The sequence below is a fragment of the Microtus pennsylvanicus genome, chromosome 16 (assembly GCF_037038515.1).
Source record: "Microtus pennsylvanicus isolate mMicPen1 chromosome 16, mMicPen1.hap1, whole genome shotgun sequence".
NCBI classification, from domain to species: Eukaryota; Metazoa; Chordata; class Mammalia; order Rodentia; family Cricetidae; genus Microtus; species Microtus pennsylvanicus.
Window position 1 is genome coordinate 30733452 of NC_134594.1, and position 16962 is coordinate 30750413.

Here is a 16962-nt window from a genome sequence, read left to right on the forward strand (position 1 = left end):
CTTTGCGGGGTGGGGAGGGGGGAATCTAAGCATGAAAGTAGAAAAAGTACTATTAGGAGCAGGAAAGAGATTAAGTTTGAGTGGGTGGATGAACAGGAAAGCTAAAGGTGCCGGGAGGAAGCGGGGCGGTGGGGAGGGGGGCAGCAGCGGTGGTGGCAAATACACACGCAGCACATGATATATTTGAGTAAAAATGTAATGAAACCCGTCAGGCTGCACAAAGGATATATGCTAATGATGATGATGACGACAATAGCGTTCAAAGATGCTTTAATTCCTGTGGGCTGTCCTGGGTCTGTGGCTCCTCTTACTTCTGCTTGCAAGTTGAATTAGCTGAGAACTGAGGTGTCCAAAGTTTACATACACTCTTTGGCCCTGAGGAAGGCACCTACTCTCTTCCTCTTTATTGGTTACAAATGTTTGATGTGTGCAACATGAAAATATGGAGTACTTAAAGAATGAAACAAATCAATGTATTATCACTTTCTTTGTTCTCTGTGTGTGCAAATGTGTGTGTCAGCAAGATGCACTCTTAAACACAGTCCCTATAATGTTAAATCTCTGGATTCCTTTACCCTATAGTTGTTGCTTTGGGTTCTCTGATATAGGTGTAACCATCTCCAACCCCAATTTCATAAACCACCTTTGTCTGTATTCTGTATATTTGTCTGATTAGAAAAATACTCCGTACATAAGAACATGCAATTTTTTTTCTGTATATGGTTTATTTCACTTGGCATATCATGATATCTTTTATTTTTTTCACATTGTAGCAAAGGTCATGACATCCTTTTGTAAGGCTGAATGTTATTGTGGCACACACACACAGAGACAGAGAGAGAGAGACAGAGACAGAGAGAGGGAGAGATTCCCACTTTTGAGATGATGGGTCTTGCTATATTGCTGAAGTTTCTTATGAATTATTGGGCTCAGCTGATCCTCTTCCTCTCTCAGCCTGCTCAGGAATGAGGATCACAGGCCTGAGTCAGCACTGCCAGCTTGAGAAAACCTCTTCTAAAGGAGAACTAGATTGAAATTCTTCTGGATCTTCTGAGATTTTTCTCTCCATTCTCATCCTTACCCACACCATCCAAGGTCAGTGTTTCCTCTAGAACTACCCCTACCAATTTGTTGACAGTTAATAGCTCTTGCTGTTCTAGCAGGCTTCCACTGTTTTCACTCACAGACATTAGACTAATTTGACTGAAACAACTGCTTCATCCCTATCGTTAGAGCACACATGAGCTTTTGATGAGAACTTGGAATGAATGTTTTGGTGCAGATGTTCTGACGATGTGGTCCAGGCCGTGTCAGCATGACCTAGACAAGTTCTCAAGCTCCACATACCAGGCCCACCATATCAGACACTGTAGGGTGGGTCTCTAGAGACCTTTGTGTTAATATAATCTAGAATTTGTTAATTGACGGCTACAGAGATAATTTATAGCTGCAGATGACACTTATGGGAGATTTACTCTGTGCCAAATGTCATAAGTTTTTTCCAAAAATGTCAGTTGGTTTCCACCTTATGATAGCATCCAGAACACACAAGGACCACATCTCTACTGTTCTCACTGTAGGACGCACCTCAGGCAATGCATCTTGAAAGTAGGAATGCCTCATTTGATTCAAGCCCAAACAATTGGGTTCTACAGTATAAATGTACTTGCCAAAGCTGTGACTGCCTTGTTTCGATAAAAAAATAAGTCAGTTCCATATCCAACAGCTATACCAAGTGGTTTCTAGTTAGTAATGAGTAAGTCAACTATAAGGTAGAATTGCAGAGTCAGGGAGTCAGAGTTAGAATTAACCCTAGAAACCTATATGTTATGAACAAGGTGCTTAATTCTGCAGAGCCAGTCATATTCTTAAATTTGGCTGGTCCAGCTTGAGACCCAAGAATGAGAGGGAGCCCACCCCTAACACTGCCTGGAGGGCCAGGCCCTAGAGGCTGGATAGCCCAGAGATACAGGACAGAACCAAACGTGACTGGCTAAAAAAAAAAAAATCAGCAAAGTGATTCTTAATGATACACTGCTATACTTTTAGAGTGGAGCTTAGCATAATCACCATCAAAGAAGCTTCATCTAACAGTGATGGGAGCCAATGCAGAGACAGACAGGCAGCCATTAGGTAGAACTCAGGGAATCAGGTGACAAAGGGGGAAGAAATATTATAGGAGCCAGAAAGGTCAAGAACACCACAAGAAAACCCTCAGAATCAATCAGCTAGAGCTCACAGGGGCTCACAGAGATGGAAGTAACAATCAGGGAATCTGTAGAGGTCCGACTTAGGTCCTCTGCATATATTTTATAGTTGTATAGGTTGATGTTCTTGTGGGACTCCTAACAGTGAAAGCAGGGACTGCCTCTGACTCTCTTGCCTGCTTTTGGGACCCTTTTCCTCCCTATTGGGTTGCTTCATCCAATCTTAATATAAGAAAGGTGCCTAGTCTTTATTACAACATGATATACCATGTTTGGTTGCTATTCCTGGGAGGCCTGCCCTTTCCTGAAGGGACAGGATGATTGGATCTGGAGGAGAAGGGAGGTGTATGTGGAGGACTGGGAGGAGGGGAGGGAGAAGACAGTGAGGTTGGGATGTAATATATGAGAGAATAATTTTTTAAAAAAAGGAAAAGAGTTCATGTTTGATGTCCAAGTGTGGACACTTGCCTTGGAAATATGACATTTAGTATGTTCTTGGCAGTCACGGTTTGTCGTTTTTCCAGAACTCCGCTAGACTGACGTCATAGCTTTGCATTCCTTTGTTTATTTCTAACCAAGGTCTGGCCTTCCAGACCTCAACTTCAGCAAACCTCAGAAAAATGACGGCAGTTATAGTCTATTTTCCCAGATCACGACTCAGGATCATTTTATTTCTAGATGTTTCAAATATTCTTAACATTCATGTTAGGAATATTTCCCACCTCTTATATAGCCTGTATGACTATTTAACTTTGACTATAGGAAAGTCAAAGTTTATTTTATGTCTGTTCTAGTTCAATTTCTCCTATTTAGTTATGCCAATAATTACATTTATATTTAGATCCTACATAAGCCACAGGCTTTATAAGTGTAATTAGTTATCAGATATATTCTGATGAAGTGGCTATTAAATTTATGCCCATTTGGGGGTTATATTTAACCACCATAAGGGATGTTGCTTTTATTGGTTAATGAATAAAGAACTGTTTTGAGCCTATGGCAGGGAAGAACAGAACTAGGCAGAGAAAGCTAGGCTGTATGCTGGGAGAAAGAAGGGTGGAGTCAGAGAGAAGCCAAGGAGCCGCAGCTGGAGGCAGATGTGCTGAAACTTTGCTGGTAGGCCACTGCCTTGTGGTGATGCACAGATTAATGGAGATGGGTTAAATTAAGATGAAAGAGTTAGCCAATAAGAAGCTAGAGCTAATGGGCCAAGCAGTGATTTAAATAATACAGTTTCCCTGTGATTATTTCGGGGCTAAGCGGCCAGGAACAATCTAGTGACCTCCTCCTTACTACAGATGCCCGAACGCAATACTGAATTAACTTTCACAACTGGAAGGCCATGCTGTTAAGCCTTCTACCTTCTGGCCTCCACCCGCTTGTTTACATTTCTATCACGAAATTAAGAGTCCATAGGTTAATAGCATCACCACGCTTCTTGTTCACATGCTTAACACGATTTATATTTTAGTATCATTAGAAAATAAGTTCTCCCTTTTCCATGCAGTTTTTATTTAATGGTTGTGTGAAATATGTGAAGTGCAATTGTCTAGGAAGGGGGTGAAGTTATAAGTGTCTGATTGGCCAATGTCTTGGGGCTGCACATGGGGACCTGGCGTTGACATAAATTCCTGGACTGTGGTCTTTCACCTATATGTCAGGATTGTTTGTCAACTTCATTGCTTTTTACTATAGTTCACTCAATACTTTTCTCTCAGTTATCCACCCTGGAAAGGACATAATTAAGTCACGGTAGAAGCTGTACTGGTAAACACCCAGCTCAATGTTGTCTACACAATGACTCTTTGTCTTCTTCCCCTTGTAAATCTAGCCACAGAGTTTGTGTTGCTGTCGTCTCTACACCACTGACATTATTCACAAGCTTTTAGAGTATTTAATGTGCCAATTATACCACCATTACAGTTCAGTACCTAAATTAAAGTATTTTATGCCAAGCCTAAGCAGTTAAAAATTACAAAACAATCAAACAAAAAGCCAAAAAAAGAAAAATAAACTAAAAACCAAAGCTTGATAATCATCACAGTGTATGGATCTAAAGACTCAACAATCATGAAAACAGAGCAACAGAGCCCAGATTCTTATATGTCTTTTAATTTAGGCACACTCACCACTACTTCTAAGTTCTGTAATTTTTCATGCTAATCAGAAGGAATAATCAAGATATACACTTGAAAATGGAGGCAGAAAGAATAACTGATATAAGCCCTGCTTTGACACCACTGAAGTAAAAGCAACCTACACCAACCTGCAGGCTTCTGGGCACTTATTTGTTAGCTAATAGTATTGCTGGTGCTCTACTTAGGCTTTTCTGTTGTAATAAAACACTCAATAAACCAACTTGGGGAAGAAATAGTTTATTACATCGTATACTTGGATATCACAGTCTATCATTGAGGGAAGCCAGGGCAGGAACTGAAGGCAGGAACCTGGAGGAAGGAACTGAAGGAGAGACCATGGAGCAACGCTGCATTCTGGCTTGCATAGCATGGCTTGCTCAGCTTGTGTTCTTACACACCTCAGGGCTACCGCTGCCCTCAGTGGCTGGGACTGCCCACAGCAATTACTAATAATAAACAAGAAGCCCAACAGATGTGTACACAGGCCAATCTGGTAGAGATAATTTCTCAGTTGAGGTTCCCTCTTTGCAGACGACTCCAGCTTGTGTGAAGCTGATGGAAAACGGACCAGCACAAATCTCCTACCCGTTAGTATATTCACAGTGTCATAGACATGGGGACAATGGAGAGATAATTTGAAATCAGGGTGTGGTTTCCTTATGAGCATATCAGTATAAAAAATGATCCAGCGGGAAATTCTTGTAAACTAACCTCAAGATGATGAACCAATATATTAGGTAAGATTTTTTCTTTTTATAATTTTCAATAGATATAATTTTCTTTTTAGTTAGCATACAAAACAGTGGGTTTTATTGTGACATGTTTAATCCTTTGTATATTTTAAAAAACATATACATCTTTCTATTACTCCTACAACTCTCCCCACCTCTTCCTGGATCTCTTCCTCCCATTAAATAGTCCCTCATAAAGAGTTGTTTAGGATTTAGACTTGTTAAAAACATAGGTTGCTTGATCACATTCTAGAACAAATGAGTAAGAACCATATGCAGATACAGATGTGGGCAGAGAACCAAGGCAGAAATAACACATGTTGACCCAGTTGCAGTAGTGGTCCAGAGTTTAGAAATAAGATATCAGGAGGAGAGCTTGTTGCTCTGAATGCCCCAGTTTAGCTATTATAAGCATAGCATGTGGCATTTCTTGAAGGTACTGTATCAATGGCCATCACTAATAAACATGTTCTGAGTGCATCATGATTCTCAAGCATGGTATAATAGTAAATCTTGACTGTCAAATTGACTAGATCTGGAGTTAACTAAAAGGCAAACTTCTGGGCACACTTGTGAGGAATTCCAAAGAATATCAAAGATACCTCTTGAACTCTATAAAAATAATAAACAGCTGTTAAAGGAGAGCATTGTAGCCATCTGAGCTGCAGAAAAACTTCTCACACTCTCAAGCTGTCTGGGAGCTGTGCAGAGAGCTCCAGGAATGCAGTTTTCATGAGTTATCACTCCTATTGGGGTGAACTTTTTTGATGATGTGGTTGTTTATGAGTCATGGTGTACCTGTTACTTTGGTCTATCCTAGGCTGAATAGATGTGTATGTTTGTGTGTGTGATGTTTCTCCAGGAAAATAATCTGTCACACAGCAAGAAGAAATACTGAGATGCCAGATTTAAGCTTAGTAAGTTTAGAATACTAAAAAGTGTTCTATAATATTTTCTCCAGGGAGTCCATTAATGCCAATATAATTATAACAATTGTAGATGAAGGAAGGGGGCAGAATCAGTGGCTCAGCAGTGAAGATCACCTTCTTCTTCCAGAGGACCCAGGTTCAGTTTCCAGCACCCACATGGGAGCTCAAAACCATCCATAACTCCAATTCAGGGGCTCAGCCTCTCCTGAGCTCCTTGGGCACCAGGCGTACACATGGTACACGGATACATATGGAGGCAAAAATACCTAAATATACAAAATAAATAGTTTTTAAAGCTAAAGTGAGAAAAAAGTGCACCTGTGTGGTGTGTGTGTGTGTGTGTGTGTGTGTGTGTGTGTGTGTGTGTGTGTGTGTGTGTGTGTGCAACACTGTGTTGGGAAACATACATTCATGGCACCCTCACTCCTTCAGTTTCTTTCAGATAATGTGTTGGAAATTGTCCCAAGCTGAAGTGAATGTTGTACATGTGAAGATGATTGTCTGGTTGGGATTTTTATGAGCCTTATCTTTCTTTTCTTTTTTTTTTCCTTTTCTTTCTTTTCCATCCCTTTCCTTTCCTATTTTTTGGATGCGGTCTTATGTGGTTTATGCTGACTTCAGACTCACTTCGATGCTGAGGATGACCATGAACTTTTGCATCTCAAATATTAAATTTATAGGTATGTAGCACCACACCGAGTTGTGTGTTGAATGCAATGCAGGGATGGAATCCCAAACTTGGTGCAAGCTAGGCAAGCACTCTGTCCACTGAGCTGCATCCCAAGCCCTCATTTTCTAAGAACAAGCTAGCCATGTAAGCACATAGAGAGAACTCTATTTGTCTCACTAACCACCCTAGAGTTGAATTTAGAAGGACAGCAATCAGTTGGTTTCTGAAATCAGCTACTGCGAAAGAGGAGTGAAAGAATCTGAAACCATAATCATGGTTTGGAGAGTATAGAACATGTGGTTAGGTCACCATACATGTGATGATTCCACACCATGTTGATATTATGGGATATTGTCATAGTTAGCTTCATCTGTCAGCTTGACAAAATGCATATTCACCTGGGAATCTCAACTGAAGAGCTCCCTAAATCCTACTGGCCTCTAGGTATGTCCGTAGAGCTTTCTCTTGATTTTTTTTAATTGCTATGGGAAGGCCCATCCCACTACAGGTGATACTATTCCTGATTATGTAGTTCTGGGTTGTGTGAGAAAGTTGGTTGAGCACAAGTCACAAAAACCAAGTCAGTAAGCAGCGTTCCTTCATGGTTGCTGCTTCAAGCTCTTAACCTGAGTTCCTAACTTGGCTTCCTCCCACGATTGATTATAACCTATAAGATGAAGTGAACCCTCCCCCCCCCAACAAGCTGCTTTGGTCATGGTGTTTATCACAGCAATAAAGAACAAACTATAACAAATCTGAATTTTTAAGTAGGAAATGTATATTATTTTAGAGACATTATCTTAAAGAGTGGAGAATCACACCCTTATTAGATAAAGCATTAAAAACTATTAAGCTAATACTCGTTATTTTCTTCATGATTCTCCTGTCTACTCTTTTTAATCTCAACTTCTATATCTGCTTTAGTACCTTTATTACATTCATTAGCATTCTTCACTGATAGCAAAATATGAGTTATTAAATCTCAGTGTTTCTAATGGTGGGGAAAAGTAAACATCAAAACTTCATGAATGTTTTATTTTCTTATAAATTACACATTATGTTCTTTATTTTACAAAGCATAGCAGAATAAAAAAATAGAATAAATGAAGGGATTTTGGGGAGTGGTCATCTTAGATCTTTAGAGAATTTTGAAATATATATAGTGAATCCCTAACATACAGTTTTCTTTTTTTCTTCATTGTTATTTTAATTCTCTGAACATAGTTAAGCTGCATATATGTACGGACAAATGACGAAAGAACAAAGCTTCATGTGAAAGATTCAATAAAAAACAGTTCCAAAGTATAATCTCAGCATTCCATATTTAGTCAGAAAGATTTATTTCTGGCTGCTATAAGAGAATCCAATGCAATTCTAGTGCTCTTGAAGAATAAATCATTTTGCATCAGAAAAACAAGGCAGATCCTAAATTACAAAAGTATGGGTGAGTGAGATTCATTTTTAAAAACATGTGTTTCAACAGTATGACTTGGGAAGGATGAAGTCACTGAGACTGTTCTCTCTAAGTACAAATAAAAGCTACTCATTTCCAATTAAGTTGATGAATGTTAGGGGAACATTACACAAAGCAAGAATAGAAGAGTGTAGTAATATGGGGCGGCGGGGCTGCGTTCCCCAATACCCCAGCCACCCGCTCGGCTAGCTTATGCCCGAAATAATTACACACAAACTGTATTCATTTAAACACTGCTTGGCCCATTCTCTTCTAGGCTAATTCTCACACCTGGACTAGCCCATTTCTAATCATCTGTGTAGCGCCCCTAGGTGCGCTTACCGGGAAGATTCTAGCCTAAGTCCATCCTGGGTCGGAGCTGGGGTATGGTGTGCGTCTTCCCTGGAGCAGGTAGCATGGCGTCTCCCCGAAGGCGTCTGCTCCGGAGAGCAGAGCTGCGGAGTCTGACCTCACTTCCTCTTCCTCCCAGCCTTCCCTTCTGTTTACTCCACCCACCTAAGGGTGGGCCTATCAAATGGGCCTAGCAGTTTCTTTATTGCTTAAACAATGAAATCAACAGATTGATATATGACACTCCCACATCACTTCCCCTTTTTCTGTTTAAACAAAAAAAAGGCTTTAACTTTAACATAGCAAAATTACATATAACAAAACAGTTATCAAGTAAAAGTTACATCAGAAACATTTATACATATAACAAAATTGACCTTAAATCTCTATAAATAAAGCAAAATCTATACTAATGCAAATTATTCATACCTATATCATATCCCCCTTTAAATGTAAAAGAACATTTATAAACTATATTTGGGAACATGGGCGCAGTTTTTTCTCTCCAAACTGCTTCCTGCTGAATGGGGGCGTCGTTAATGATTTTAGGGTGTAACCTGTGTGCCAGGTTTATCTCAGTTGGCAGTTGAGCAAGGCAATTTTCTGAAGATGTTCACAGCAACCCTTCAGGAGGACGTGGTCCATCATACCAAATCGGAATAGAAGAAATCCATAGAGTCTCATCCTCTGTGAAAACAAAAGAAGAATCTCTTTTCCAAAGTATCATATCCTTAGATCCAAATTCTGAAGTCATACCCTCATGATATCCGTTCTGGTTCCACTGGGCAGCCCATATAATGAAATGTCTCTCTGTACTTAGCTCCTTCACAGTCAAAAATTTTAAAGAAAACACAATGTACATAATCCAGACTCTCTGTGAATTTTCCATCTTTACGCGGCTTATTTTTATTTATATCTATAACTCTCTGTACTCTGTCTCTTTAAAGACTTTACCTTTTTTTTTTTAAGCATTAACTTTATTCTCTATATTCTTTTTCTTCTCTCTCCCAAGCCTACGTACATTCATCCAACAGTGTGACTCGTTTAGCGGTCTGAATCTGTCCTATTGTGAATCTGCAATTTTTTACTATCCAGGAGCACTTTTGATTTGCGCCTTTAAATCACTAGACGCTTAAGAATCTAAGCTGTGACATTTCTAGGTTAACTTTTTGCTTTTTGAGCATACATCTTTGACCAGGCTGTCTTTGAACTCTCAGAGATCCGCCTGTCTCTGCCTCCCAGGCATTGGGATTAAAGGCGTACACTACTATACCTTGAACTCACAGAGATCTGTTTGTCTCTGCCTTCTAGGCACTGGGATTAAAGGCGTGTGCTACCACACCTTGAAGTCAGAGAAGTTTACTTTAAGAATTTTAACTTTTAGTCTGTATATATTTTTAACACTGTAAATCATTTAAATTTTTTCTCTGTCTTTGAATCTCTTTACTGTATCTCTCTCTGTTTTTCTGACCACAAGAGCCTTTAAATTACTGAGCAATATCAGTAGGACTAAAGGCGTGGCTTTGCCGGCTGGATCCTTAGCTTTCCAGCCTCATGGCTGAGGTATTGGCTGTAGCCATGTTTATAGCATTTCAAGGTCCCTGCCAGCCAGCAAGCTACAACAGACAACACTCAAGTCCTCTCTCAGTAGCCGGCCCTCCTGCCTCAAACAGTCAGAGTTTGCCCTGGCAGGATGGCCCAGAAAGCCGGCATTTTTAAACGGCACAGCTTTTTTCCTGCTATGGCTTAAAACCGAAAAGCATGTGTTCAGCTTTTCGTCAACACCGTTTAAGTGTTTCGTGGCAGGACCTCTTAATGAGCTGCAGGCTTTGCAGCTAAAGCTGAGTCAGGAAGCCTCTTGGGGCTACCAGGTAGGAGCGGCACTCAGCACTTTAATTCTGAGACTGAGCGTGCAGCACAGAAATTCTTTTCATCCAAGTAACATGCAAATCTGACACACAGAGCACTACGCAGTCTGAAAACACGTCTCTGTATGGCGGCAGGAATCCGCCATGCTCTTCCGCCTGCCTAAGTCTGATTCTGCCTTCTGCCCAGGAGCAGGCGGGGAGCTCTGAGTCATCGTCAAGGTCTCAGAGCACTCTCCTTCGGATCCCAAGCGGGAACACAAACATAAAGCCAGAGTTTGCACTGGCGGCACAGCCCCAGGAAGCCGCGCTTTAAAATAACGCAGCTTTTTTTTTCTGCTGCTGTTGCTGAATCAGGAAATCTCTCTACAGCACGCCACCAACAAACAGCAAAAATCTGTGTTAAACGCTCTCTTCCTTATTTTTAAGCCTTCTCAGGTTTTTTAAGTAGGTTTAGTTAGCCACACGTCTGGGCGTCATTTGTAGTAATATGGGGCGGCGGGGCTGCGTTCCCCAATACCCCAGCCACCCGCTCGGCTAGCTTATGCCCGAAATAATTACACACAAACTGTATTCATTTAAACACTGCTTGGCCCATTCTCTTCTAGGCTAATTCTCACACCTGGACTAGCCCATTTCTAATCATCTGTGTAGCGCCCCTAGGTGCGCTTACCGGGAAGATTCTAGCCTAAGTCCATCCTGGGTCGGAGCTGGGGTATGGTGTGCGTCTTCCCTGGAGCAGGTAGCATGGCGTCTCCCCGAAGGCGTCTGCTCCGGAGAGCAGAGCTGCGGAGTCTGACCTCACTTCCTCTTCCTCCCAGCCTTCCCTTCTGTTTACTCCACCCACCTAAGGGTGGGCCTATCAAATGGGCCTAGCAGTTTCTTTATTGCTTAAACAATGAAATCAACAGATTGATATATGACACTCCCACATCAGAAGAGGAGGACTAATTAACTATTTAAAGTAGGTATTTATTTCCTTAAACTTCCTAACACTCAAGTTCCCAAGCATGTGACATTTGACATTTCACTTGTCATATTTTTTAGCTTACCCAGGTTTATGTATATTATTACTGCAAATCCTAACCATTGGGATTTTCAAAATCAAGTAGAGTTAATCAAAGAAATTCTGGGCTCAGAAGCTGAAAGATTTGAAAAAATCTGGAGTTGAAAGAATTCACGTACATCAACCTTTTCTACCAGATACAAATAATAGGGATTAGAATGGTGGAAATCCATAGCTGCACTCTACAAACATACAGTTCTTAACTCAAAGCTGAATGGTGGAAACCAATAGTGCACTATACAAACACAGTTATTAACTCAAAGTTGATAAGAATTCCTTTATTCTGGGGTCACATGTTAGTGAACATGGCCCAGGAACACAGATTCAGGTTACCCCAATTCCATGTTCCAACATGTCTTAGGGTTTGTATTCCTGTGAAGAGGCACCATGACCACGGCAACTCTTATGAAAGAAAGTCTAATTGGGGCTGGCAGACAGTTCAGGGGTTTAGCCCATTGTCATCATGGCAGGAGGCATGGCAGCACCCAGGCAGGCATGGTGCTGGAGAAGGAACTGAGTTTTACATCTGAATCAACAGGCAGTAGCATGAGAGAATGACACTGGGTCTGACTTGAGCTTCCCAAGCCTCAAAGCCTGCCCCTCCCCCCCTTCAGTGGGGCACTTCTTCCAACAAGACCACACCTGGTCCAACAAGGTCACACCTCCTAATAGTGCCATTCCCAAGAAGCCTACGGAAGTCATTTTCATTCAAACCAACACACACCATGGCAGCAGTTTCATGAAGTTTTCATAGTAGCAGAACAAAGAAGGTCATAAATCATGACAGTTTTTAAAATATATTGGGTGCTACCTCAGGTAGGTGGAGGACTCAGCATATAAGCAAGATGAGTACATAATTATAATTATTACAAAACACATTATGATTATAAAATGTACATATATCTTGGTTACAGGCTTGGTGGAAACATTGAACGGCAAGCGACAAGTAACATTTCTCAGAAAAGTCATTTCCATGGGAATGACCTTCATGGTTTAGGATTAACTACCTAATAGGGGCAACAGGGAATGAAGGAACAGTAGACACGCATACAGAAAAGCTAGGCTCAGATGGACTCTGCCCTCTAATGGAGACATACCAGTGGCAATCCCAAAACTCAGGCTGTTTATTATAAAAAGCAAACAAGGAAGAAATGTGTTAATTAATCTCAGTCATGACATGATTGTTCATTCATATAGAGGTACACCTGTGCTTCCTCTATTTTTCTTTCATTAATAAAGAAGCTTCTACATCAAGGTGGTCACTGACATCCAGCTGGCAATAGTTAGAAGAATGGCACATAAGGTGGGGTAGAACAGTAAGGAGAAGACAGATGAATGAGATGCCTATTTCTCATGGGATTAGAAAGATCTTGCAGCAATCATAGCAAGAAGAAGCTTTTCAGGTTTAATTTTGCAGACCCAGTTTTCTTGAGGGTGATATGGGCTGCGTTGGCCAGGATTCTTCTGTCTCTCTGCATTGGACTGTGGTTTGTGCATTGAAATGGTTGATAATGTCTATGCTGTCTTTTGTAGCAACTCATTCCTGGTGTTGAGTTAATTGACGTTTGGTCGACATTCCTTCCTATATATAAAAGATTGAATTCAGAAAATAAAATAATGATCCCTCATGGGGTGGAAAAAAGAGATAGAAACAAAACAATATAAAATATTTTATATTGAGGAAAACACTTCTAAAGATCTAGTACACAGCATGAAAACTCTAGTTAGCATTGTATTGTATGAGGTTCTTTTTAAAGAACTAGACTGTTTTCTTAAAAACATGTCTCGTGTGGCATGATATCTATATTAATTTCCTCTACTATAGTCACCGTTCTATCATACATGTCAAATACCATGAGTGTAAACTTAGCATACAAAAATTAAACCGGGACTGAGAGGTCATGCATGTTGCTGGTTCAAGCTACTTAAATTTTGGGGATAATTTGTTGTCAGTAAAAATTACACAATCAAGGGAAGCACCGTAAAGAAAAGAAGCAGAAATTATGGCCCAAGTTATGTCTGTTTTTAAACAGGCATGAAACAAAGAAACTGAGAACATCATTTCTTATTATGCAGCTTTAAATTCTTGCATACACAACTCACTTTCTCCAACGTATCTTCTAGAAAAGATCAAATTATTGCTTACTTCATACAACTGCCAGCTTGATTTAATTTATTAAGATATACCATTTTAGAATTAAAGGAAAAAAGAGAGAAAGAAGGATTCCTTAATATCTTCTAAAATTAGCTAGAATTTTCTGTTGTGTTACAACGAAATGAGTGAAATGTGTGAAAAAAGCCCAAGATACCTTGAGTTAGAATGTCTTAAAACTTTTATTACCCCTGGCAGAAGGGCCAGGCTCTATCCCTGGTGTATGATCTAGCTTGTTGGAGTCCATTCCCTATGGTGGGTTGCCATGCTCAGCCTTAATGTACGGGGAAGGGGCTTGGCCCTGCCCCAATTTAATATTCCAGACTTTACTGACTCTCCATCAGAGCCCTCACCCATTGGGAGGAGTGGATGGGAGGTAGGCTGGGGAGAGGGGGAGAAGCAAGCAGGAGTGGAGGAGAAAACTTTGCTTGGAATATAAAATAAAATTAAAAATAAATAAATTTTAAAGATGTTTTATTAAAATGTTAGTTGAACAAAAATTATATAAAGGCAATTTTAATACCCTAAGTAAGCAAAAATGTTGGAAGTTTTTTCTTCCTTGCCTCATCTGGTGGTTATTATTGTATCGTTTATGGAAAAATCTGGGTTGGTTTTATGAACAAATGATACAAATGCAAATGATTCAGAGTAATAATTATTTTTATTTCTTTTTTACATAATAACTGGAAATGATTCTAAATGTATTTGACTATATTTACAAGTCATAACATTGAAAATCTTTAAAAAATTATATTTTGCTTATGATTCTACCCCAAACAAACAAAAGCTTTCTTTGCCACTCTCTTTATTGTGGATGGTAACAAATTCAATTTTATCTCTATAGCACGATGCCATGACGTGCTGGAAGAAAGAACCGGTGTGGGTTTGTCAAACAACTGTGCTTTCTTTAAGCCGGTACCAGAAAATTAAAACCACATTTCGGGATAAGATATTCCACATGACTTTTAGCAGCCTTCTGGGAAGGCCTTGGTGCTTTTTGTAACTCAATACTAGGCATCTTGAGAGACAAAAATAAGCAGTGGAGAATTCAGTCAGCGAATGGAACTCAGAATGAACATTCTCTTGGTCTGGCTTGACTTCTTATGCCATTAAACGGATTTTTGGGGGTAAAATGTAAAGGAAATTTGTACTTTTCAACTTATTTTGTAACCCATATTAATGGCCTCATACTATTTTATGTATTTTATGTATATATTTTAAGTATTTTAATACAATATATTTTGATCATATGCCATACTTGATTTCCACTAATATACAGTATAATCAACATCTCTGGTCTTAAATATTGGATTAAGGAATCATTACAACGGTGTAATTTGCAGACGAAAAGCATAGGCTCTGTGAATCTTTGTGGCAAGTGAAGTAGAAGCTGCTAACTTGTTTCCATTCATTAACAAGCTAGAATTTAAACCCCAGTCTGCACAGCAGAAATGCAGAAGACAGAGCAGAGCCAAAGCCCAGAGGAAAACACAAGGCAAACAAACAAAACTCTTAGACCATCTCATGGGTGACGGAAACCAATATTGTGAGTGATCACTTTGTCTCCAGGTAGGTGTTTGCCCAGCAGACAGTATCTTGGGGATCTCACACAAATACAAAATAATATTCAATATGTCTGTATCGTAGACATAATTAATCAGATCCACATTGGCTCATTGAAGTTTTTGGGTAACTAATCTGAGAAGTTCGACTTTACAGATATTTTCATTAGACCCGCCACATGTATTGTTTGCACCGTTTTAGCATTGTGTTTAGAAAAAGTAGTCAGGGAAGCCTTTTGGTTTAGCCAGCAAAGTTACACAATGAAGCTCATTCATTCAACAGCCAACTTTCATTTCCCAACACGTTTCTCTTTATTCATGCTCTAATTTAAATCTGGTGTCTCAGTTTCGATAGATCAGGTTTTACAGGTTTCAAATTGCCGTGGCAGTAAGGAATTATTCAATGGCCCCATGTATCCTGCCACGCGACTGAAATGAAGATCCGACTTTGTGTAGGGGCTTTTTAAACTTGGCTGTCTCTGGCCATGTCTCCAAGGAGCCAAACATCTGGTGAGCTTTGTGCCTTATCTATAAAGTGTCAAACAGCAAATGTTTTTCATTGTTTCTCATTGGGTTTGCAGAATTGGTGACTGGGCGCTCATGTTTCTCATAGCAACAGCCAAACAAATTCAGGAACACAAGTGTCATTTGCGATATAAACATTTTAGAGCTATAACCCTTAATTCTCCAAGAGTCTGAGAAGTTCATGGGTTCAAGTGTCATGAAAAAAACGGACAGAATAGTATATGCACTGATATGTATGGTTCAGTCACCTTGGGTCGAATATTTGGGCTTGTTACCTCAGAGTCTCAGTTTTATTAAGTCACAAATAAACACATAGACAAGATGTTCCTAGGTATCTTCACATTCATTTTCTGTTTTCTGTAGAATATCAGTAAGTGACAGTATTTACTACTGGAAAGTGTCTCAATTCTGCATTTCCATAACAACACTATGAAGCCATTCTTCAGAACTGTTTTTTTTTCCTGGTGCCTCAGTGTTTGAAGACTTGGATTAGGATGATGAGGGGACCTAGTGATGAATGGATGCTTGAAAGAAATCCCACACTAGCTCAGAATTGAGAAACAGATAGTTATTTATTTAGGGGTAAACTCACAAACAGAATTCTCTGCCTGAACGGTAGACAGAGATCGAACCCCGCAATCCAACAATCCGAGCGAGCAGCCAGAGAAAAGGAAGGAAGAAAAACGGGGCGGATGCAGGTTCTGCATCCTCGTATATAGTATCAGAGGCCACGCCCCAGTAGGCGGGTAACCACAAACTACAAGCAAACTACAGCATTAGGATTTCCAGTTTCCAACAGCTACAAACTGAATTATTTGGACCACTTGTCCTGAAAGAACAGAAAATCTCAAATTAGTTTTGGAAAATCCATTCTAAAAGCCACAAGAGGTTAAGAGTATACAGACTCTCAAACCTGAAGGGAAAGCAAAACCTGGAAGAAGGATTTTGTGAACACAGCACAGTTGAAATAGATTTTTTTTTACAGTGCCATTACTGAATGGACAAAACTTAAGACTCCCTGTCCCCCTGAGGTGGGAGCTGAGGAGGAGATTTTCTCGGAAATAAGCTGAGACTGTACCGTCATTGTCAGATACATCAGAAGAACCCTGCAAGGACCACCCTGGCTTGAGAACAGATGGCTGGGGATGGACTCTCAAGTTGAGAACCGCTAACCTTTGTCTACACTAAGCGGTCCCAGACTGGCGAGACACAACCAAAGACAAACCTTGCTTACAGGAAGATACTTAAAAACTTTAAAAAAATGTGTATATGTGTATGACATTTGCTTGCATACATGTATGTGTGCCACACAT

The 16962-nt window shown here is 40.0% G+C and overlaps 1 long non-coding RNA gene across 1 annotated transcript; it reads left to right on the forward strand.

The window, feature by feature from the left end:
- The first annotated feature begins 1076 nt into the window (after positions 1-1076).
- Positions 1077-16718, forward strand: LOC142836551 (uncharacterized). The gene is made up of 3 exons (XR_012908110.1): positions 1077-1095; positions 6627-6685; positions 16635-16718. It is a non-coding gene; the product is annotated as an uncharacterized LOC142836551 (long non-coding RNA).
- The last annotated feature ends 244 nt before the right edge of the window (positions 16719-16962 follow it).